The sequence below is a fragment of the Toxorhynchites rutilus genome, chromosome 2 (assembly GCF_029784135.1).
Source record: "Toxorhynchites rutilus septentrionalis strain SRP chromosome 2, ASM2978413v1, whole genome shotgun sequence".
Classification (NCBI taxonomy): Eukaryota; Metazoa; Arthropoda; class Insecta; order Diptera; family Culicidae; genus Toxorhynchites; species Toxorhynchites rutilus.
The window spans coordinates 40,373,218-40,397,875 of record NC_073745.1 but is presented as its reverse complement, the minus strand read 5'-3'; the positions used below and the strand labels follow the sequence as shown (position 1 = coordinate 40,397,875).

The 24,658-nt window shown below is 38.5% G+C and overlaps 1 long non-coding RNA gene across 2 annotated transcripts; it reads left to right on the top strand.

Annotated features, from left to right (window-relative positions):
- Positions 1-1,721: 1,721 nt before the first annotated feature.
- On the top strand, positions 1,722-24,211 carry LOC129768685 (uncharacterized). 2 transcript variants are annotated; one of them, XR_008741713.1, is made up of 3 exons: positions 1,722-1,846; positions 23,731-23,891; positions 23,953-24,211. It is a non-coding gene; the product is annotated as an uncharacterized LOC129768685 (long non-coding RNA). The 2 variants fall into 2 exon arrangements; XR_008741714.1 differs by lacking the exon at positions 1,722-1,846 and adding an exon at positions 5,184-5,254.
- Positions 24,212-24,658: the final 447 nt, after the last annotated feature.

Here is a 24,658-nt window from a genome sequence, read left to right as displayed (position 1 = left end):
AACGCGCTATCGGGGAAGCAAGTTTTAGCCGATAAGGGCATTCCAGTGCTCGAACATGCCCCGTACTCGCCAGACTTTTTTTTCTATTTACCAAGATCAAATCCGTGTTGAAAGGTACCCGATTTCAGTCCGTAAAAGAGATGAAGGAAAAAGCGACGCGGCTTTTGAACGCCGTCACAAAAGAAGAGTTTCATCACAGCTTCGAACAATGGAAAAAAAACGTATGGAAAGGTGTGTGAGGAGCCAAGGGGTGTATATAGAAGGGGAGCATATCGTTGTACCGTAATTTTTAAAATATAACCCTTTTTCGTAACCAGTCCCGTTATTTAATAGCCATACCCCGTATACTTATATCTTCTCGCAGAGCTATGCATTCCATGGGATGTTATCGGGATTTTAGAAATATAATTTCAGAATTTGAACATAAGATTTGGCATCTAAAAGTAAAAATCGGAGACCCTATTAAAATTTGAATATGACTTTGCATCTGAATTTCCAAAAGAAAATTGAATTTGCATCTGATCCAGTGATGGAAAATTTCAACTAGCAATTTGAATATAAGATGAAAAACTGACAGATGATACTACGATACTAGCAATTTGAATATAAGATGAAAAACTGACAGATGATAACCGAAGCTGAAACATCGGAACATTTACGGTGCCAATGAAGTGTGCAAATTCAGCGAAGACGGGCGGATTTTTGGAAAGGGCATTCTGATACCTAACGAGATTTGGTCTGCTGAACCAAAAAAGGTAAGGAACTGGTTCAAGGCTCCTACAAAAGAAGAAACTTTTGCAACCTTACCTTAAAGTAGTCTAATAATTTTCGTTCTTATTTTAAGTCAAATTTGTAGGTTACGGCAGCAAGTTTGTTAAACCAATATTTTACAGTATCACGAAAGCAGATACGTCTTACTAGACCGTAACGTTACCGGGGGAGCAATATTGAATGTGTTGTAGATCGTAGAGAGCTGGAATCCATCGAGAAAATAGAAAAAGTGAAAAAACATTCCACGAAAATTTCATGTATTCGTTTTGTAGTAAATTCAGCGTTTGATCACAAATATATAAGTTTCACATGTATTTTAAAATCGATTATAGTAATATTTTGTAGCATTTTTTATAAATTTGAAACAAATTGTTGGTGCCGCAAAATATAGAAAAGAACTGCTACGAAGGTTCGATCAAACAACATGAACTCCGCTGAAGATAGATGACACCAAATTCAAAACCACCCGCAATCAAATCTGACGATAAGAAAACAAACCTGTTGCAGCTGCTATCATTTCCAGCTCCGACCAAACAAAAATTCTGTCACATCCCAGTGATCTCACACGATTATTCGACGGGGAAGAACTAGAAAAGCACTTTAGGTTAGTTAAATATGCAAAGAGCGACATTGGATGACCTCACATCGATTCATCTTCGGCGATTGGTGAATCTAATTTACGGTGATCGCGCACATATATTGCTGGTTACCAACCGCATCATCGTTTCACCTGTACCAGTGCACATTGCAAAGTGAGCGTTTAGGGTACGAATAGAGAATCGTCAATTTTGTCCAATAAAAAACATTGTACGGATAATCTAGTTGAAATACAGACTGGAAGTATTATGGATCTTCCCAAAATGAAGATTCATTCGTACTCACTGCAAGCTATATGAATTCTCTAATGCAGTTATTTTTTAACTAGATACCTTGTGCACTCTGCCACATAAGAGCTGAATATGCGATTACCGTCTAGCGTGAGACCTCCTGTGCATACTTGGAAAGTTTCAATCTGCTCACGACTACACACGATCGAGATGGCCGCAGCAGACTAAAAAACTGATATCAGTGAAAGGTAATTGCGCGATCGAACGGAATAACAACACCAGTGGTTTCAATGTATGACAGCAGGAAGATAGTTAGACATCTGATTGAGGTTTCTATGTGCTCCATTTTGTAATTCCAAACAAATCGCAATGGATTATATTTTTTTTATTCCGAAAATCAAACCAGGAAACTGATCCCAATATCTCTTGATGTTCCAACTGATTTGTATATATACCACAGAAAAAACACCATACCCATACTAGGGTTTGTTTTGATAAGAGGACTTGTATGGATACCTTCTACGCTTGGATTTAGTTCTGCGAAAAGTGGTTTAGCTAGTATGCAATCGTTTGGAAAAGAACATTGCACATAAACACATATCACCACACCATCAGCTGAGCTGGCGACGAATCCATTTCTTAACAAGAGCGAGAGACTTGTTTTCAAAATGTTACTAAAATAAACACACCATCAATGACGTGTTCTAAACCTCAGGCCAGTGTTAACAATGGAACCCCCGTGATCATGTGGTACAAAACCGAACAAATATTTTCTGTTAAGGCAAGGCTTTGAACTGCAATCACTTCGGTGAACACGTGCTCTCAGCGGCCAGTGCAATTGATTTCACTCGATTCGCAGAAATGGAACATCTAACAAAAGGACCTTGGCATTTTATCTTCCGATGCAAGTCGAAATATTAGTCATGTTTAGAGGAAAAATGACATTTGCTTTCGTCTACCGGCTACAGGTCGTTTGTCGATTGATGTGTTTTATCCATGACATTTAAACCAAAAACTGTGTACAAGCGCGCGTAAGGAAATCGAACAGTACTGGTCCCGAATCCATTAGCGCCGTTATGGAAAAAACGACAAAATAAACTGATAGAAGAAATCCCCACCCAGAAGTAAGTTGTACAGTTTTCGACAAATGTTCAATCCTAAATCAATAAGTATGCCTTTTGTGACCCAAATGAACAGATTGACATTATCAATGTGCTATAGTTCAAGACAGTGATAAAATGGGCTGCTTGACGATGGCATTTCTAAATTGGTTGATATTGGAGACGTGGTGCATTATCCTTGATTTTTCACTTACAGTTTTTCTTTTAGTCTAAACGCTCACGCAACAAATTTCAATAACTTCTACACAAGTGAACCGATTTTTACTTTTAAAAAACGAAAATAAAGCTTATTTTAGGTCATTTTAGACGTGACCACCCCTTTTTTCGATATCGCGTTTTAAACGGTGAACAAAATTCTTCATGCTCAACACTACGACTTCGATACTGTTGAAAATCCGAGTTATTTCTTTTTTAAGTTCCTCCAAATTTTGTGGCTTATTAACACAGCAACGGTCCTTCACGTACCCCCAGATGAAGTAATCGACGACGAGAAATGTTGAAATTATTACCATAAGAGGACAAAGTTTCATTAAGGCTTCGATTGCTCGAGTAATACAATTTCACTAAAAATACACGTTCTTGTAAATTGTACATCTTGACACTAAGAACCATCCGACCAGACTAAATGAATGAAGGAATGATCAGAATAAATATTACCGAATATTATCGTCCCGAAGTGGGGAATGCAGTGTTGACAATGATTCTCTAGATTGTGAAGAGAATTTTTATATTTAACGGAGTCTTTGAACAAAAATGCCACTTATATCGGATACGTTACGGAAGATTTTTTTCTCGAAGGCACAAGATGCATCCAACTGCCAACAGCGTGTATGACGAAAAAACCAACTGTAAGCCCAAAAATCATAACCATAAACGTCTCCCAATAAAAAACCAAAAAAAAACATGTACAAAAGTTCTGCAGTGCTAAACGTTCATTTGATTTGTATTTCCTAACAGTTTACGACGACACTTTTGTAAACGTAGTATTGTCGCATTGTGTTACATCGATGGGAATAAATCAATGTCCATTCGGAATTCGTACTGTATATTTGACCTCAGTGACTGCTGTAAGAAATGTTTGACCACGGTTTATTTATGAAGTAGTCGTTGCACACACGTGGTCATTTTTTGTCAACGTCTAGGTACAATGCTTGACACTACACTATACACTGAGAGAAATAATTAGTAAATATAACGAATTTTTTGGTAAATACTACCAATCTATAGTCATTTTCGACCGTACTAATAACATATGTCAAGCAGAACCATGATTCGGAAGCCCAATATCGGCTACATTTTCTCGCCGAAAATGCACGTATCAGAATTATATCCTTATTATACCTCCGTATTGCCTTATGGGAACAATGAAAATGGTTAATACGCGCTTTTCTCACCAATTTTCAGATATGACAATATCCAAGCTTACTAATGTTATCGAGTAAAATATACTAATCTCTGGTAGGGATGCGGGTTTGTTGACAATATGTACAAAAAATTTGTACATTCTACTAATTTTGCATTACCAAATGTATTTAGTAGTTTTCGACCGAGGATTTTTCTAAGGGTAGTTACAATAATAACACAACAGTCACATTATTCAACACGCAAAAAATTTTATGGTTTTGGTATGATATTGAATATAATGGATACCGTCCGGATTCAAAACCATTACGGTATATTGTATGTATGCCTCTAGTGAGAATGGATGAGAATGGATCATGGACAGTTTTCTGGTTAAAAATTTACAATTATCACGACAAGGATTGGGCGATCTTGGATTGATATTTAGAAGATCGATCTTTTCCTCTCCGATTTACGATTTTTTGGATGGACCAAAAACTCGCGAAAATCGATCTCTTCTTTTAGATCTTTCCGATCTTTTTACCCAATATCCAACAATCAAACATAACAGCTCTTTCCAGGGCCACCAAATCATTATCAAAGAGTTAAACAATGAAATACTCAAAATCAGCATGCAACAGATAGTCTAACGGAGTCCTACGTCAGTTATGTGGTCTTGTCTCGGACACAACCCTCCTGTGACTTTTTTTTACACAGAATTGAACTCGGAATCAAAGTGAACTGAAATTTTGTTTAAAATTTTCTCTCAAATTGCACGCTATTTACTAATACTAACGCGGGACCTTTATAGCATACCTGGTAACTGTCTGAGTTCGTTGACAATAAACAAACTACAGCGCGCCAAGCGGCTGCCATAGTAATCATATGGACAAACCAACATCAGCGCATCCGACAAATCATGATCAGAATTGAGGTCATCGAGATGCATTAATTACATGATTTGGATGTATATCTATATGTATAAAAATGGAGTGATATCGGTCTGTCTTTCTGTCTTTCTGTCTGTCTGATTCTTATGGACTCGGAAACTACTGAACCGATCGACATGAAAATTGGTATGTGTGTGAGGCAAGACATGGTGTCTCATATTCCACCATATATTATATGCCGTCTTGAGCTCGATGAATTGTCACAACCGCAGCCCTCATCAGAGAGAGTCAAACAGCCTACAAGGTAAGACGTGTATTCGTGCTCCGGTTGCAATGGGTGATTCCCAGCGGCGGAATCAAGTTACACATTTGGCGACTGTGACATGCTTGTTGTGTTCTCGCGTAATACAACTGACAAAACAAAAAAAAACATCTTGGAAATCACCCATTGGCATCCATTAAATAATCTGGTGCGACCTTTGAGGAAGTAAATCCAAAATGATGGTTTTGTTGTGCTCAGGGAAAAGTGAGTGAATTGAGTCGCAATTCTCTATGTGCGCTGCGAGATATAGAGGTGTATGGTGAGTACACAGTGAGTTGTGAGCAGCGCAAACATTAGTGAAAACGGCGAGTTGTGAGACCCGCCCATTTAAGTGTGCGCTGGAAGAGCCACATAAAGTAGTAACAGCTATAAAAAAAACAGCGTGTTGAGAGGACAGCTGGAATAAAATGCGTGTTGTGAGAACCGCAGATACTGATGAAAAAAAGGCGTGTTGTGAGGACCACCTAAATAAATGTGTGCCGGGAGAGCAACAGAAAATAGATACCATTACGATAAACAGCGTGTTGAGAGGACAGCTGGCATAAAATGCGTGTTGGGAGAACCGCAAATATTAATGAAAAGCGAGCTGTGAGAAACGTCAGTTGAAATGTGCAGTGACAGAGCTGCCTGAGGGAAAAACATGATTAGACAAGCCTCTATCATGTAAGAGTAAAGCGTGTAGAGAGAACTGCAGAAATTCGTGCCCTGGTAGAGCCACATGAAGAAACGAAGGGAGGAACGCATACATACATAGCGAGCTGAGAAGGCCGCTCGCTTGATGTTTGCATGCAGAAGAAACACAAACACATCTTTGCACAGATGTGCCTATCGCAATAGGTTGGTGGGGTAGGAGGAAAAAGGCGCAGACTAGTATGCGTAAAACGAACTTAGTTGAGTGATGTTTATCAGAGCACCGTACAAGGCAATTACTGAGAATACTTTCCATACCCCTCATCGATGAGATGAAGGTGAAGTTGTATGATGCAAACTGTACTTCGCCAAGTTCTATCTATCACACATGAAGGGTGTGTCACATCAAATTGCATTACGGAAAAAACGCTGCAGAAATTTAATTTCTAGGAATTATATCTTCAGCTTTCGCTTATAATCAGATAAGAGTGTATAGATAACGTTGGCCATGCTTCACTGTCAATTTTTCGTAAATTTGGAAAACTGTCGTCGAACGAAAAAGAGCGTCGTGAATTAATCCTGTGCACTCATTTCGAGAATCCGGAGTTGTCACATCGGGACATCGGTAAGATGCTGGGAATCGTCCAATCCACGGTCAGCAGAGTACTAAAACTATACTTCGAGAACCTAACCATCGGTGAAGAACGGCAAAAATGGATGCTCCGTCAGTGAAAAAGACCACAAGCGCGTAGTTAAGCAGTTTAGACGTGATCCGAGAGGTTCGGTCCGGGATGTCGCCAATAAGCTGAATTTGTCAAGTTCATTCGTCCAGCGGACCAAGCAGCGGGAGGGCCTGCGTACATACAAGGTTCAGAAGGCTCCTAACCGCGACGAAAGGCAAAACATGGTGGGGAAGACGCGAGCCCGGAAGCTGTACACCGAAATGCTGACGAAGCCGCATTGCCTGGTAATGGACGACGAAACCTACGTCAAAGCGGACTTTCGTCAGCTGTTGTTCTTCGCCGCAGAGGACAAATTCAGCGTTCCGGAGGAGATTCGCAAGCAGAAACTATCCAAGTTTGTCAAAATGTACATGGTGTGGCAAGCGATCTGCTCTTGCGGAAAGCGGAGCGCCACCTTCGTGATGACCGGCACGGTAAACGGGCAGGTTTACCTTAAGGAGTGCCTACAGAAGTGCTTACTACCACTATTGAAGCAGCACGAGGGCCCGACCATCTTCTGGCCGGATCTCGCTTCGTGCCACTATTCAAAGGACGTGTTGGAGTGGTACGAAGCCAACGGGGTCACCTTCGTGCCAAAGGAAATGAACCCGCCCAACGCGCCGGAGCTTCGCCCAATAGAGAAATATTGGGCGATTATGAAGCAGGCCCTCCGGAAGAACCCAAAAGTTGTCAAATCGGAGGCGGACTTCAAGAGAAAATGGATTTCTGTTCAAAAAAAAACTACAACCTGACGTTGTACAGAACCTTATGGACGGGGTAAAGAGAAAAGTGCGAGCATACGGGCTTGGGCTCGAAGTATGAATAAAAAGAAAATGCCAAAAGTTGTTTAATAGTTTTTATTTTACTGTCTAAAATTTTCAAAAGGATCGGTCTACTGGGCGAATTTCTACAGCGTTTTTTCCGTGATGCAATTTGATGTGACACACCCTTTAGAGTGATGAATCGCGTGAACTTACCATATTTGTATCAGCAATCAGAATGTGTCGTTTCCCTCGAATGATGTTCGGCATCAGTAGCGCATCGGAAAGTTCCAGCGCGAAATGAATCGTTATCTCAAGGCTGTGGATAATGATATTGTAGATACTGGTGTTGTTTTATTATATGCAGAAACCAACTGAGAGAGACATTTCCTCAAGTCCTGAAAATCATAGATCCAATAACCTTTCTCTAAATGCACGTTCAATCAGACGCGTTTTAGATTCTTGGAACAACAGCCTAGTGGAAATGGTTTCAGTATTGAAGCATCAAATATGGAAAATATTTAAACATTCCGACAGTTATCCACTTTATCTGAGCTTACATCGAGAATATAGCGAGAATGTATGTTCCCTTGTGGTCAGTTATCACAGCGCTGAAATGGAGCTGCGGCAAAGAACATTAAAGCGCATTCAAACTCGTTAAGCGACGCATGTTTATTTCGGCGTTTTTGGGATTCTGTTCGGAGTCGAACAAAACTATTTTGTGTACAGATGTATATCCTAAGGCATTGGGAACTGTATTGATTCAAGTAAACAGCGAAGATACACCACTAACAATAAGCTTTGCATGAAAATCATTCACATCAACTGAGATAAAATATGCTCAAAATCAACAGGAGGGGTAAAACGGGAGTGTGAACAGTGGAGTAATTCTCATACTTTTTGTCATACTTTTTGTTATGGTGGATAATGTATTTTGCAAAAAAATAAGTCCACATGAACTTAGATTTAAGGGACAATGAATTTCTTTCCGAGGAGGAAATTTGTGAATGCACGAAGCGAGACGAAACATTATTCATGCCATGGAAACTCAAACGTAGCCAATGAGCTTGATGAAATTCAAATCGGTAGCGGTGATCTGGATTCCATTGGAGGAATCATAGTGAAAAATGGATGTGCCGTCATCCCCCAGCAGCTTCAAGGATAAACATTGGGGATAGCTCACGCAAAACATCCACTTAAAACCAAGTTGGAAAGTTTTATCCGTTGACAGGTGTAGTGAACTGGAATGACGCAAACTGTGGGTAAAATAATGTGCAATTTGTTCCGTAATGAACCACCGGAAAGGAAATGTAAAACAGTTTGATCCAAAATGCGTATGGAAACCGTTGCTCTTGGCATGACCGGAACATATGAGAAGCTTGGATGAATGTCGGGGTATTAATGTCGGTAAACAAATAATAGATCATCCAATCAGGTGCACCACGACCTGTTAAATGTACAAAGTTTGAGCACCAGAGTACAGTGTTGGATGCTGTGGGGTGCTGATCAAGTAGGCTTCCCAAGTCTGATAATGATCACCATTAGAACATAATCTATTACAAAAATTTCGATGCATTCTAAAATATTTGAAGTGGTAAACAAGTGTATTGCATGATATAATTGCGGTCGTGTCCTAGATGCAACCCCTTACATTTTTTTTCTATGGCATTGGAATCCTTTTTCCGGAGAGGAAGGAGGATGTGTGAGGCAAGACATGGTGTCTCATATTCCACCATATATTATATGCCGTCTTGAGCTCGATGAATTGTCACAACCGCAGCCCTCATCAGAGAGAGTCAAACAGCCAACAAGGTAAGACGTGTATTCGTGCTCCGGTTGCAATGGGTGATTCCCAGCGGCGGAATCAAGTTACACAGTATGTAGGGGTTTTTGGGGTTGGGGGAGGTTCTTATGATAGTTTGAGACCCCTCTACCTCTCTAAGGGGGGGGGGGGTCTGCCATACAAATGAAACACAAATTTCTGCATTACTCGAGAATTTATCAAGCATATGAAACCTAATTTGGCATGTGGAGGTTTTATGGTGCAATAAATGATTCTATGGTAGTTAGATATTTCTCCCCCTTCTCTTAGAGGGGGGGGGGTCTGCCATACAAATGATACACAAATTTCTACATTACTCAATAATTAATCACTCAAATAGAACCAAATTAGGCATAGAGTTTTAGAGTGCAATAAATATTTCTACGGTGGTTAGACACTCCACCCCTCTCTCTAATGGGGAGCTGCCATACAAACGAAACACAAATTTCTACATTACTCGAGAATTAATTAGGCAATTAAAACCAAATTAGGCATATGGAGGTTTTAGGGGCCACGAAACGTCTCTATCGACACTTCTCCTCCCTCTCTAAGGGGGGCTGCCATACAAATGAAACACAAATTTCTTCATTATTCGAGAATTAATCAAGCAAATGAGACCAAATTTGGCATGTGGAGGTTTTAGGGTTCAATAAATGTTTTTACGGTGGTTAGACACTCCACCCCCTTCTCTAAGGGGGAGCTGCCATACAACTGAAACACAAATTTCTGCCTAACTCGAAAACTAATCAAGCAAATGGAGCCGAATTTTGCATGTGAAGGTTTTAGGGGGCAAAAAACATTTCTAATGTGGCCAAACGCTCTTCCCACCTCTCTAAGGGGGGGCTGCCATAGAAATGAAACATAAATTTCTGCATAACTCGAGAACTAATCTAGCATATGGAAACTAATTTGGCATGTGGAGGTTTTAGGTTTCAATAAATGTTTTTACGGTGGTCAGACACTCCAACCCCTTCTCTAAGGGGGAGCTGCCATACAAATGAAAAACAAATTTTTGCATTACTCGAGAATTAATTAAGTAATTAAAACCAAATTAGGGAACTAGGGGCACGAAACGTTTCTATGGTGAATCGACACTTCTCCTCCCTCTCAAGGGGGGCTGCCATACAAATGAAACACAAATGAAACAGTGTTATAATCCAGAAAAGAACTGAATACATATCAAATAATCACCTAGTGATTGATTAAAATTAGCTCAAATAAGGGTTGATTTTATTAATTAGCACTAAAAGGTGGATTTTATGAACCATTAAAATATGTAAATACGAAAAATATATTTTAAAACTAATGTAAATCATGAAAAAGACAGTTTTATTTATAAGTTTGGAAACATTCGAATACCTGATTTGACACAGGTGTGCTGAACTAGAGGATTCAAAAAAGTGAAAAAACCAAGGCCATATTTTCGACTGGACAAACCAAAATCATTTACCCTACACGTTATGTACTGAACCATGGTTTTCGTTAAAAATTTGCACAATTTACAGATGTTGTTCAGGTATCAGTCTATTCTCGATTAAATGACAAATTAAACTAAATACAAGATATCTGTGGAATGTCTCCAGTATATTAAAACAGTGTAGCAAACTTAAAGTTCTATAACTAGGGATACCATCTGGTCTGAGTTGAAAATCAGGGCACCTGTCACAGTTACGATTATGACGAAACCATTTTGATTCTTTGGGATATAAATAAATAAAAACACGAAAACCAAATTTATGTATTCATAATTTTAGCGGTTTCAGAGTCATCAAACTTTAAGTGCAATGGTACCGAAGTACAATCAACAGGTATGAAACGCATAAACTCCTCCTGCCACCCAAATTTTCTGAGTGGCTGGATTTCTGCACCGCATAGTTCAGCATGGATTTGGAAGTGGATGCCAATCGAGTATGTTTCGGTGTTTGGATATGCTTTTCCTAATCAGATCTACCTGTAATGATTCATAATTGATTTCAAGCTTCTGTTTCAACAAAATGGCTAAATTCAAATACCGCTATTTTTTCTTTTTTTTTTCTTTATTAAAGAGATTTTCAGCCAAAGGCTGGTTCATCTCTAAAGAATACCGCTATGAGCCATCGACATTTATGGATCACATATGCAGCGTTGGCCGCATAATCCTTAAGTTGTTTTGTGAAAAAGGGGTACTTCTGGCGTAATTCGTCGGTAAAATGTAAAAAAAATAACTGGGAATATTGAGACAAAACACAAAAACATCACCGTGGTCAGTGAAACAAAATCTCTAAATGAATATAGTTGAAAGATCTCGTGGAAGATCCACCTGCTCCTCTTTATATGCTTACAACACTTTAGGTTTCAATAAAAAAAGGTTTTACTCAAAAACAATACAATGAAAATAATTCTGATTCTGAAACAAAATTGAATTTCTCTTGAAAATCAGGACGAAGAATAGATTGTGAAAAATAAATCAGGACACCCCAAATAGATCTCAAAATCAGGACATGTCCTGCTAAATCAGGACAGATAGTCACCCTATCTATAACTCTATAAAAAACACCCATTAAAATTAATCTTAATGGACCGTTATTATTCAATCGGCTTAAGAAATGAAGCAAAAAAGAGAAAAAACCACTGAAAAAGAGAGGAATATTGTGCAAATGACGAATGAGTAACAAGACGTGAGATACGTTAAAATATTTTTTATGTTTTTTGCTAACTGCTGGATAGTTGTTGTTGTTCGAAAGCCTTTTCCTTGTAAAAGTGCCCATCTTCCAATGTATGGGAACTTGGAACTTGAAAGGGCTTTTCATATCTATTTTGTCTGAATAAAAAAAAAATTTTCGAGAAAAATTAATTTTAGCTTTAAAAATATTTCTTTTTCAATGAATTTTTTTTCATTTTCTAATGAAAACATAAATATTTTCCATCAATTCATTTTTTGACTAAAATTCCCTATATTTCAGAAACTATAAAAGAAAGAAAGTTGACAGTTGATAGTTCATATTTTAATAGGATCTCAAACTTTTTCTAATATTGCTTAATATTGCTATCTTGTCTTTGAGCAAAATTAGGATTAGTTGTAATTTTTTCGAAGAAAACATGAAAAAGTAGTTGTTCGAAAAACTTTCTCCCTGTAAAAGTGCCCATCTTCCAATGTATGGACAACTTGTTGGAAATTGTAAGAGCTAATCATATATTTTTTTGAGAATTTAAAAAAAATGCATTTTGAAGAAAAATTGATTTTAATTTTTAAAATAACTTTTCTTTCAGCGAAAATTTTTTTCAAAAAAATGTTGGTATTTTTTTATGAAATTTCAAATAATTTTCTACATTTCATCCTTTGACCCGAATGTATTATGGTTATATTTTTTGTAAATGATCAAGAAAAAAAACTTTGAAAAAGTAGTCTAATTCTTTTTTGAACATTTCAAGTATGCAAAGTTGCTTAAGGGGGTATTCTAGTGTAGAGACACGAATTTTGGACGTTTCTTCGAGCTCCGTAAAAATAAAACAAAGAATATTTTTACTATCCATTACATCATTATTTGTTCATCTATCTTTTAACAATAAAACAAAAATTGAACGGAGAAAAAACATTAATAAATAGAATAGTTAGAGCTGGTGAAATGAGAGGGTTCAAAAAAAGTTGTGCCATGGCATACACGATTCCAGCCCTTCTGTTTATCTGAAAGAAAAAAAAATCGAACAGATTCTGAATCAGTAAAGATGTCGCTATCGCATGAACCTCGGACAAGTCAGAAACATGTTTTTTTGGCAAAATGGCGGCCGTTTGAAAAACAAAATGTGGTTTAAAATGCTTTTTCTTACGTTTCCCGATTTTTCAAGAATAGTAAAATTTAAAAAATATTATTTTTAGAGGTTCATGCGATAGAGAGATGTTTGCAGATTGTATCCATATAATTTCGACATTAATCGGTTCAGTAGAACTTGAGATATCGTGTACGTCAGTTTGAAAAAACTTGTTTCGAGAAAAACGCGTTTGAAGTTCATTGTTATGACCGTAACAGGTTGGATACCACATCACTAAAATGGCTATAACTCGGTAAAGAATAGGATTTCTGATAAGTCCTTTCTAGCGTACATTCTTGAATGCCCAAACTACAGATTTTTTGATGAGAATTTTTGATTTTTTCTAATTTCTGGACTAGAATACTCCCTTAAAGGCCCAATGCGCTTATACCAACAAAAAAAATTTTTTTGTTTGTGAGGGAATGTGGTGAGACAGTTATTGCTGGCAGTGTTGTCAATGTGCTTCCGGGAATCCACACATATATTTGTTCTGAGCTCTTCTCTACCCGTACCGTCTATAACGAGCAAATAATGCATTCGTTTCTGTCCGCTTTTAACTTATTTGATATAAATAAGCCAACCGCGATTCAAATTCACAGTCTCATTTCAGTTAGCGAGCAGACAATATTCATTGCTATTCAGTTGCGTTGAGCGAAGCCTCACACCCGGGCCGGAAGAGGTAATTTGCACCAGAACATATGGGAATATTTAACAGCATGCCCACCCGAATTTTTTAAATAATTGACTGAAATGGCGAGGTGATATTTGAATGTGTGTATAAAATGTGTGAAAATGAAAATGATATACCAACATGATAACAAAAAGACAATAGTCTCAAAAGACAGTACGATTCTTTGAACTGAATGAGTGTTAAACAATTGCTACTCAAAGTAACTGTTGCCGCGAGTCCCGGAATTGCTGGGCCTCCTGACGACTGCTAGAAACCACATGGCCTGCCAAAGAGTAGACCAAGGCGCTTATATCAATGTACAGGTGAAGCAACATCATCACTTCAATAAGAAGGGGATTACGGTTTGTGGAGTGGGGGTTGTTTGTTTTGTTATAGCTAGGATACGCTATTTTTGCCTTTTTACATGCAAGAGTGTGGAAATGAGAATGAAATACTACAAAATCATCCCTTCTATTTCACATAAATTCGCAAAAGCCGAACATAGTAGGCATCGTTCGAATAAGCGTCGTAGCAGTTTGTAGAGAGCCGCCGGCAGTGTTCTGATGCTGTTTATAAACAATACCGACAGCAATTCCAATATGACTGAAAGTGCATTTCATATGATTGTTTCACCTGGTACATATAGAGGCGCCTTGGAGTAGACCATGTAGGTGACAGGAAAGTTGAAGGTAGAAGATGACAAGAAATAAAGAAGTAGAAGAAGGTGGTCAAAGTAAACATAAACAAAAATCATAAAGACAAAAGAAAGAATCGTGAACATTGTGAGTTTTGGAAATTATAATTATTTATCTATAAAAGCTAGGAAGTATTAGAAAGTTAGAAAGTATAATTAGTATATTATCAAAGTAAGGATATTCTAGTTAAATGAAATGCGCAATCTAAACAACTGACCTAGAATTAAATTTATAGGTACAAATTTATCCCGCATAGTTACCAGAATCTACAAACTAAAACTTGAACTTAAAGTTAAACAAATATTTACGGTTACAGCACAGATTACAATTTCGCTAGTTACCGTGAGTACAGATGTTAACATTGAAGCCTACACTGAATTGTAAGATAGTAAAAATGTAGTTTGATTATATATAACTACAAGAATAAATATTTCAGCTTTAGCAATCGCTCAAAGAAAGTGTTCGCTAATTCTTACGAACAGTAACAAATAATGTATCAAAACATTCATTCGGAACTTTCTTTACATGCGTTACTATGGAAGATACTGATGTCTTGTAGATGTCTTATAGACTTGTGTGGTACGATTTTCAATAGATCCTGTCAATTCATCTGTTTCATTGATGCGTGGACACTGTCGGCAAAATATTTGAGACGGTAGCTGAACATTACACCAGACTTACCAAGCTCTTCGCACGAAGCAGAGAGTTGGACAGAGAATCAGTGCGTCTAAAACCAAACGTATGCTGGCTCCCGGATCCGAGCACGACAGGCAGGGTCCGAGATCTTCGAGGGTAAAAAATGAAGACCGACTCTACTCCCAGTAGCTTCGCTACGACTAGAACTGCTTCGGTAGTCGCCGCCAATAAAAAATGAATTGACTAGCGCTGACTAGCGAGGATACAAATCTGCCTCTTCATTCAACTGACTCCAATCCACATTTTCATTTCCCCCTACTAATTTTGTACCCGCGTACGCACGTTCATATAAAGAGGAACGAAAACATGATTCCTGATGCAAAAAAGTAGTTACCCCATCAATGAACTGTTTTTTTTTCTACCCATCGTGAACTCAAACCAACGAACTTAGACATTTATCAAGTATGCAAAAAAAAAGGAGAGAGAGAGAGACTCCACAAAAACTTGAGGTCGAACAGTCTTAGCAGTTGTGCGAAATGTTCGCTCTATAAAACGCTGATAAGACCGGTTGCTCTTCACGGGCACGAAACGTGGCCAATACTCGAGAGGGACCTGCGAGAGCTCGGAGTCTTTGAACGACGGGTGTTAAGAACCATCTTCGGTGGTGTGCCGGAGGACGGCGTATGGAAGCAAAGGATGAACAACGAGCTTACGCAACTCACCGGCGAACCCAGTGCCCACAAAGTGATCAGAGTTGGAAGGTTACGATGAGCAGGACATATTGCAAGAATATCGGACAACTATTCTGCAAAAATGGTGTGCATCGGTAATCCGGCTGGTACAAGACGACGAGGAGTGCAACGAGCAAGGTTGTTAGACCAAGTGGAATAGGACATTGTGAGCGCGAGTGCCCGCAAAATTGGAGAGAGTAGCCACGAACCGAGTTAACACTTTCGTCGCCCAGAGCGATTCGGTCGAGTTTCTTCTTCTTCTTCTTGGATGACACTAACGTTTCAGTGGAACTTTTGCCTTCTCAACGTAGCATTACTTACGACAATTTTATTAGTAGTACTTGGTTGAGATTTCTATGCTGAATAACACGCCTTGAATGTACTCTGGGGTGGCAAGCTCTAGAATACGCGTGACCACAGTGCAAGCCGGAAGAATTTTCTTTGACGAAAAATCTCCCGGTTAGAACGGGAATCGAACCTGAACCCCCGGCATAATAGTGTAGGACGCTGACCATTCGGCCACGGGAGCACACACACGGTCGAGTTTCTTGCGGCAACGATAATGATGAATTCGGGTTCGATTCAGGACTACTTTTCTGTTAAATCCGAATGAAATCAACTGACTGCTGATTAGAAAACTTATAAAAATAAGTTTTCAGTCAATTATACAGTGTTGCCAATGATAATAAAAAATGAAATTGAACCGAACGTACCTGCTTTATATACTATATCCGATGGCGATGAATAACTACAATTTTATTGGAGAATATGGAATATTCTGTTCAATAGATTGCGAAGATTCTGTGAATATATCATACTGAGCACATATTTATGTCAAATTTGTTGAAAAATAATCGTCATAAACTATATCACATTTGCCAACTCCGATTTCTCACGTAATTCGTTTTCATCGTTCTTTGCGCTTGGTAGTTAAAAAGCTAAAAGAAGAAGCAAGTTGCAAGTTTTGTTCTGAGAATGAGAATAATAATTGCACAAAGCGGAGAATTTAAAAAAAAAATTTTTTTGATACACATGTGTTTTTTTTCATCCTTAAAATGTTCACCGGACGGCGTAATAGTAAATCTGTGCGAAGCGTTAGAAGAAAAGTTTCGAGTAATATCTCATCGAGTTCCGATTAGGATATTGAGAAACTATACAAAACTGGAGACCTGGACGATATTTTAGAAGAATTTACTATAGACAACATAAATATACAAATACATCATCCAGATCTGGATGACGGGGCGATCAAAGTGTTAATTGTAGAAAAATTGTGAATCAGGACATGTTGTAAAGACGTTAAGTCAAAAATAAATAAATAAATAGATAAATAATAGAAATTAGATAGAGTGTTTATCTTCCAGGTTCGGATTTTGGGAACCTCTGTAACCAAATTAATACAGCGGTCATTGCTAACTTGGTGTACTTTACGTTATATTCATGTGGTGTCCAAAAATGTGAGGTGCATTCGAATTCAATTTGATGTTATAATAATTGACATTACTTTCGCATGACAGAAACATTGGATGGAATAGCATGAAATTTCAAATTTAAACCTTTTGTATAGTCAATTTCTCGAAATTTAAATTGAGAAAATGCTATTAGAAACATTACACTTTGTGCCCAAATTGAAACGTTCACAAGCGCACGATTTTTTTTACTTCTATCGAACAATTCATTTGAGTTCCCCTCAGTTTTATTTGACGTTTGTGTTGGGTTGCCCTTCCAGCCCACTTAGCGAACGAGTACTGTATTTCAAAATGAAAATATTCAAATTGAAATTAAATATTCTTCCTAGAATATAACCAGATCACTCCATTCTTCTCATTGGTGATCATACATATATACTTGTCTACATTCTAAGCTGTCGCGGTTAAATTTCCAGTCGTCTCATAACAAGGTTCCTGCCAAGGCAACTCTCTGTACTCGACACAGCTATGGAGCGTAACAAGAGGATTCCATTACTGTTCCGTTAGAAATTGTAATGCAACACCCCGTCAGCGACAGCGGCTGGTCGTTTCGCTTTCGACCGGAGAATTCCAACTGTCTGCCTCGGGTTTTTCATTTTTCATCGGTATTGACTCGCACTCTCAAAAACAGATTCTAGCATTACCTTTCTCATATGGCGTGCGAGGTATGGGAAATCCCACCCCTCTTCACCCAGTTGTACACAACGGTGTGAGAATGGCTACCGCCGTTCAAATGTAGGTAATTGAGACACACAAAACGATGCTTCTAATAGCATCATCGTCGTCGTCTCCATACACGAAGCTGCAGCATGTGCTAACGAGATTCTTTTACGGTGATTGAATTAACCGTTTTCCTTGATATTTCAATCAGAACAAACCATGTGCGAAACAATACAATGAAAGATGAGTGAATGTGAGCTGTTGAAATGAAGAAGCTTGCACATGGCTGGGAACGCATGGTCAGTGGTGTGACTGAAAGTGTGACATTTGAACGTTTCTCTAGCGACGTGATGAAGGACAATATATCCGGTATGATGAGCAGGCTAGAAGGTGCCTTAAAGCCCATGCAGTACATGAGCATCACGGACACAAATCTGTTGTCTGCTTGAGGTGCATAGTTACAGTAAAAAACGAACTCTGCATAGCTCACGTCGTGACAATAAATCAACTCAAGATCAACGGAGATTTAACCTTGCCCGATATTTTACAGGGCAACTCGATCAACGTATCCGATTACTGATAGCTACAATGCGCAGAGGCAAAAAAGGCAAACCTCTTTGCGCGATCCGAAACGCTCTCAAGTATCAGGTAAGCTCAAGAAAAAGCCACCGCCCCCGTATCAGAACGAAATCTGGCGTCCTGCCTCTCGAAGGCGATGCAAGAAAAACATACAAAACCATTAAACGATTCGGCGCCAGTCGGGGGGAGATATATGCGCGAATCGAGGGTCCTATTAATCGGTGGCAATTTATGTTCGAACGTCGATTGTTTCCACCGCTACTTGGCTTAGCATCGCCCCTATCGGTTCCCTCGGGTTCCTTGTCGTGTGCAGCAGAGCCGCCAGTGCCAAATTGATTGCGAGGAGAAAAATAAACGGTGGATGAAAGTGGAGCAAGGACAGCTCTTATTTCGCGAAATTTCACCATTTGCCATCGCAGGCTCAGACAAAATTACTGCTTTCGGCTGCGATCTCGAGCAGCATCTATTTCCTCCATGGAGTTTAAGCGAGTTGAAGGTAGCACTGAAAGCCGCATTTTTCCAAAGCATTTTGGCCGCCCTCGCACTGCAAAGAGGCGGGAAATTAATGGGCTGTTTGCAGATGAAAAAAGCTTTGCCGCTGGTCACGAGCAAATTGCTCTTTTTTGTTGCGGTGTACTCTTGAGCAGGGCGACGTGGATACCAATTGCTATGAGAAGAAGGGTGATTGTGGAAATGTGTCATATTGTCAGTTCATTTGTATAGTGGTGATATTGTTTGGGATATGGTTAAACCCTTTGTGGCAACCGTGGCAACTATTGGCACTAAGGAAAAGTTTTTTTTTCGCTGCACTTGGAATATTATTTCGATATTTTACTTTACCAAAAACTTCTTGAGGTATCTGGCAATACTTAATTTTTTTTTGGGCTGCTGGAATTGTACGATATTTATTTGAGAGACATTTTAAGGTGAAGGTGGAAGCTAGCAACAAATGCCTGCCACAATGGCGCTCATTTCTTTCATCTCCCTCCCTCACATTGTGAAGAAAATGATCGTTTTCGCACACTTCCCATCAAGTAATATCAACCAAACTCTAATCGATTACTCACAAGATATTAAATTTCATCTACCGTCGAACTGTATAGTGAAAAACGTCGGAAAACTCGAGCTAGTGCTCTGAAAGTTAAATTTTCATTTTTCAATTATCTGCTATGGTTTTGTTTGTATTAGTGAAACATCGTTATTTTTTCGACACTGATGCCAGGCCAGAGTTGTAAACAGTCCACATTTTCGGTGACGTTCACGCACTGTTCATCACTGTGAACGCAACCAAAAATGTTTCTGTTAGTTTGCTACTGTCATACGTGAAACGAATAAGAGAAGAAAACAAAACGGTATAATGAACGTCTCGATTTTCTATATTTTCTCCGACTGTAGTGTGTGTGCATGTCAAACAAATTCTCTTTTTCATGAATCTGTTTGTCAGTAAATTTCTTTTGACCAAGCGGAAATGTATTTTGAATGTCGTATGACATTTTTATTTTTTTTTATCAACTAGAGGTACTTTAAGAGGTTGTATTTTTACAGGCTCGGTTACATGAGTTTCTTAATTCCATTGTTTATTTAAATTTTCACTTTAAAATAAAATTATATATAAATTTATTATTTATAATTTATTATTTCCACTATCACTTATTCTATTGCTACAGGAATGAGGAATCGATTACTCACGGGCGTCCCGAGGTTTGTAGGGTGACTTATTATCATCATAACTATTTGGACAATATTGATTATTACACCCGGAGATATATTTGGGACATGTTTTTTAATTTTAAGATTAAGATCTGACCCAAGATTTAATAAAGATCTAACGCACCGGTACATTGAGTTGTTTTGTTCGGGTCCGAAGGAAGTTTTCTAAAATCTGGCAACCAGAGGATCAGTTTTATCAGAACCGAGTAGGAGAATTGATACCCACGTCGCAAGAAACAAGGACACTCTCCTCTAGCTTCAGTATGTCAGCTATACGCACTAACACAAACTACCTCAAATAGTGCCTAACAGTTTTCCGGAAAGATAAATAGCCTGTAGCTTCTAAAACACTGTACTCTATATGTGACAGAATATGTTGATATTATAGAGCCATGTTTTTGATGCCAACATCTTGACACCAAAAAAAGTAGGAATGTAGGCGGTTTGATTGGCTCTGAACCCTACTAACAGTTGCGTCAGGTGAGATGTAGGTACTTTTCTAATTTTTAAACCCTGTGATGTTGGCATCATCCGAGCTGATAGGAAGAGGCCACTAGCAGGGTCCTGTATTGTAAATACAATTTCCAGCAGAAGCTGCCGGCTTATTCTGCATACCGTATTATTTATGTGTTCATTTATACTTTATTAATAAAAAATAAGAATATAATTATTGTTAGATATGTACATATTGATCGATTTGTTTTTTTTCTAAAAAAATGTTACATTTCTGCATATAAACATATAAAAGACTTGTTCATAACTGACTGCTTATACTTCCTCTTCTAACCAATTATAGATATTAGGTATAATTTTATCAAGAAGCTGTCTGTTGAGTTTTATGAGCAAGATATCTTCGAGGTGGTAATCGCTCATCTTTGTGCGTTTATCTGACAGTACTAAACCCAGCGCACTGAAAGAGCGTTCCACAGAGACTTGATTGGATGGTACTGAGAGTAAAAGCATTGCAATTTCATACAGTTCAGGATGTCAGGATTTCTTAGATCAAAGGAATGGTTCTTTTTTTTTATCTTCGCTTATTTTTCGTCGGCCTATTTCCGCCACTTTAGTGCCAATCACCGACATCAGGGAAGCGACTCCACCTGTTTCTACCTATCAGACTCAACAACTCATGAGCCGGGCCAACTTCTTTTACTTCCCCTCCGAAGGAAGACGTAACCAGAGATTTTTCGCCTCAGAAAATCCCAACGACGGCAGCTGAGATTGAACCCAGACCGATCGGATTGTGAGGCTGTTACGCTAACCACACAACCACTGGCGCCGTCAAGGAATGGTTCTGATGCGGTTCAAAATCCAAGGCACTGAGCTGTCGAAGGAAGGAGTTTTCTGATGTTTGCGAGGCTCCAGGCTCAGGAAGCGAACCTCCGCACATTTCTGTTAGGAAAGCGTCGAGATTAATATTTGGATCATCCTGGTTGCTCGGCAGTTGAACATTAACCGGTACAGCTATCTGATTCGTGGTTTGGTTTCGAGTATTGTTCAATCTGTTCCATGTTGCGACGATGAATCTCTGTAAAATGTAAAGAATAAGCTTCAAATCTACACATAAGAGTCATGATATGTTCATTATTTTTACTCACTCGAACTTCTTCTTTTTCGTCGATGGAAAACAATAGAGAGTTGAGGTAATTGAAGCGTGGATCAATCAATAGAGCTGCTTTAAATACCATGCTTTCCTTTAGTTGGGTTAACCTGCTGAATAATGCCATGGACAATGACTCTGTGAAACGGTTTTCTTTTATTTTTCCGACCTCCATTACAGTTTTGATCCACACTGGGTAAAAGTCCGGCAGCGATATATGCACAACTTGCATATTTTTGGTAGCCTCGGAAACAGCTGCGAATGCTGCCACGTATTTGTGAGTGAATGAATTCCCATTGTTCCGCAAGATCTGAAAGTTATAATGAATTTTTGGATATATTTATGCTTCAAATTCAACGGTCATACTCAATTCCGGGTATTGCGAACCCAGGTCACGGAAGAAAGCTTCGTGCTTACTGTAAAATTCTATCATCTGAAAGACACCGTTCCAACGTGTTTTCGAGTAAAGAGGAGGCAGTGGTTGTTTATGGAGGTCAAAAACGGATTTATACTGAATTTTTCGACAACTTTTAGCAACCATCGTGCACGACCGGATTTCAGCATCATTGAATTTTATCACGTCCATGACAGCGAGTTGCAAGGTATGCACGGCGCATCTTACTAAAGTAATGCTGTTATAAAATTCTCGCTCCATAGCATCAGACCAATCTTGGAGATTGTCTGTATCTTCGTCTTCTCCATCATCGATCGGAAAAGGCATCGTTTGCAGATATGATTGCAACTGCTTAACGGCTGCAATCATGTAGCTTCCGTTGTCACAGGTAACTGTGAAGATTTGATCCACACTTATTTCGTATTCTGCCAGCATCTCCTCGGTCTTTGTTTTCAGAACCTTTCCGTGATTTCCAGCATTCCTGTAAGATATTGTTTGTAATATAGATGTACTCGAATTACCACTCAAATATTCTTACCGATAGTTCTTATTATTACTTCTTGTCGTTCATGATCAAAAAATTGTATATTGACTCCTAAGATGTGGCGTCCATGTTTCGTTGCACAGTCTATTTTCAGGCATATCAGTTTTCCCCTAACTTCAATATTGATGGCCTCACGTACTTTAACTGTACTTGTGGTCAAATGTTCAACAAGTTTGGCCCGGTTAATGTTAATATTTAAAGCATTGCAAAGTGGATTAAGTACTAATTTAAGACCATCCCTGAGTGGAACATGGTGCACAGTAACGAGTGTGATAACTGCCTCGATTACAGTTTGTCGGTCGATGGCCACCAGTTTCCTAGAAATTTTACGCTTCTTCGAAGGCACTTCGGTATCAAAATTTTGCTGCGCCTGCAGATATTTGCAATTTAGCGATGCATCAATCGAGCAAACCACAAATCCGTTTTCAAACACTGTACACACTTCTTTTAAAATATTCCTGAAGCTTTTCTTCTCGCCGGATGTCGCCATATTTGAGAATCTTTCGAATTAGTTTAAGAATTCAACTTTACGAACAATGATCAGCGGTTAGAAAACGGTCGATTTTATTTAGGAAGAGCATCGATGAAAGATAATCTGCGTTTGTCGTTACCACCAGTGTTGCCACAAGTACAGATTTATCTGAAAAGTTACAGATTTTTTAATTTTTTTTTTAAATAATTTATTCATTAAGGTACAGATTACAGTTTTTTGTCCTAAAGTACTGATTGATACTGATTTTTTCAATGTTTATGGCAAGTGGGATTGGTCGATCAAATAAGTAAAAGATTCGATTTCAATAATTCGACACTCAATGCTGCTGCGATGTTGAACTCCAGAAACTTTCACAATCCAACAAGAATCGAGGTAGTATTAGAAGCGTTTCTAGGTTTCTACGATGAGAATTTACAAGAGTTGGAAAACAAATACCGTGCTCTACAAGTGAAATGACTCCGTAATTCAATCATATTATTTTCGGTTTGTTCTCATTTTCGACGCTTCGATAGCTCGTTTTCAATATTCTTACTATATTTTACTTTTTTTACAGGAATGTCGAATGAACTCGTATTTAAGAACATAAGTGACAAAAGGCGGCGAACGTTATGAAAATTGTGTCAATGACAGTCCCCGCATACAAGCCTGATCCTGTGTTGAAAGATGCTCCAAGCAGTAACAAGAGGAGCGTTATCGGTCCTCCGCACTCAAAAGGTTCAATTCACTTTCTAAGAGAACAAAAGGCTTAGTTATGTTAATTGTATTCCTTTTTTAGAGATACGTCCGCGAAAATCAAATAGCGCATTGGTTTACAAAAGCTTTTGTCACCTCTGAACAATGGTCGCACAATACCTTACCAAAAATGCTTTGGTCACAACTCTTTGTTATCTTTTACCGTGCTTTATTTTTCCGGATCAAAATTGTTACTAGTTGAATAGGAAATGCCGCTGCTTCTTCCAAACTGTCGCTGATCGTTTCTTATTTATCCTCGTCGCCACTAATGGGTTCCGGATCATCGTGGGAAATTACTAAATGCTACTTAATCAAATACTTCTGTGTATAATAAAACAGTGACTTGTTTGGGAGTCGAAATCAGCAAAAAAGCTTCATTAAAACCAACTTCTTTGACAGCAGTATGTTTATCTCGCTGAATGTTGAATACACGAATAAATGAAGTTATCTAAAATGTCTATAGAATATACTCATTTGATAAATGTTCGACTACACTCTAAAATTCTAAATTCTAATTCAATATACAAAACAGGTGACAGGATAATCACGTAAAAAATCGCAAAACCAGCGTTGCTATTGACTATCTATAGCTCGAATCACCCGAGCTTTTACAAAGCGGATGGTTTGTTATTCCCAAGCGCCATCACGAAGAGCAACTACAAATTGTAGACTCACCATATTATAGGTTTAGGTACACATAAATATCTTGAAGGGGATATTGTGTTTTCCAACCGCCTTCGAAAGCGGAA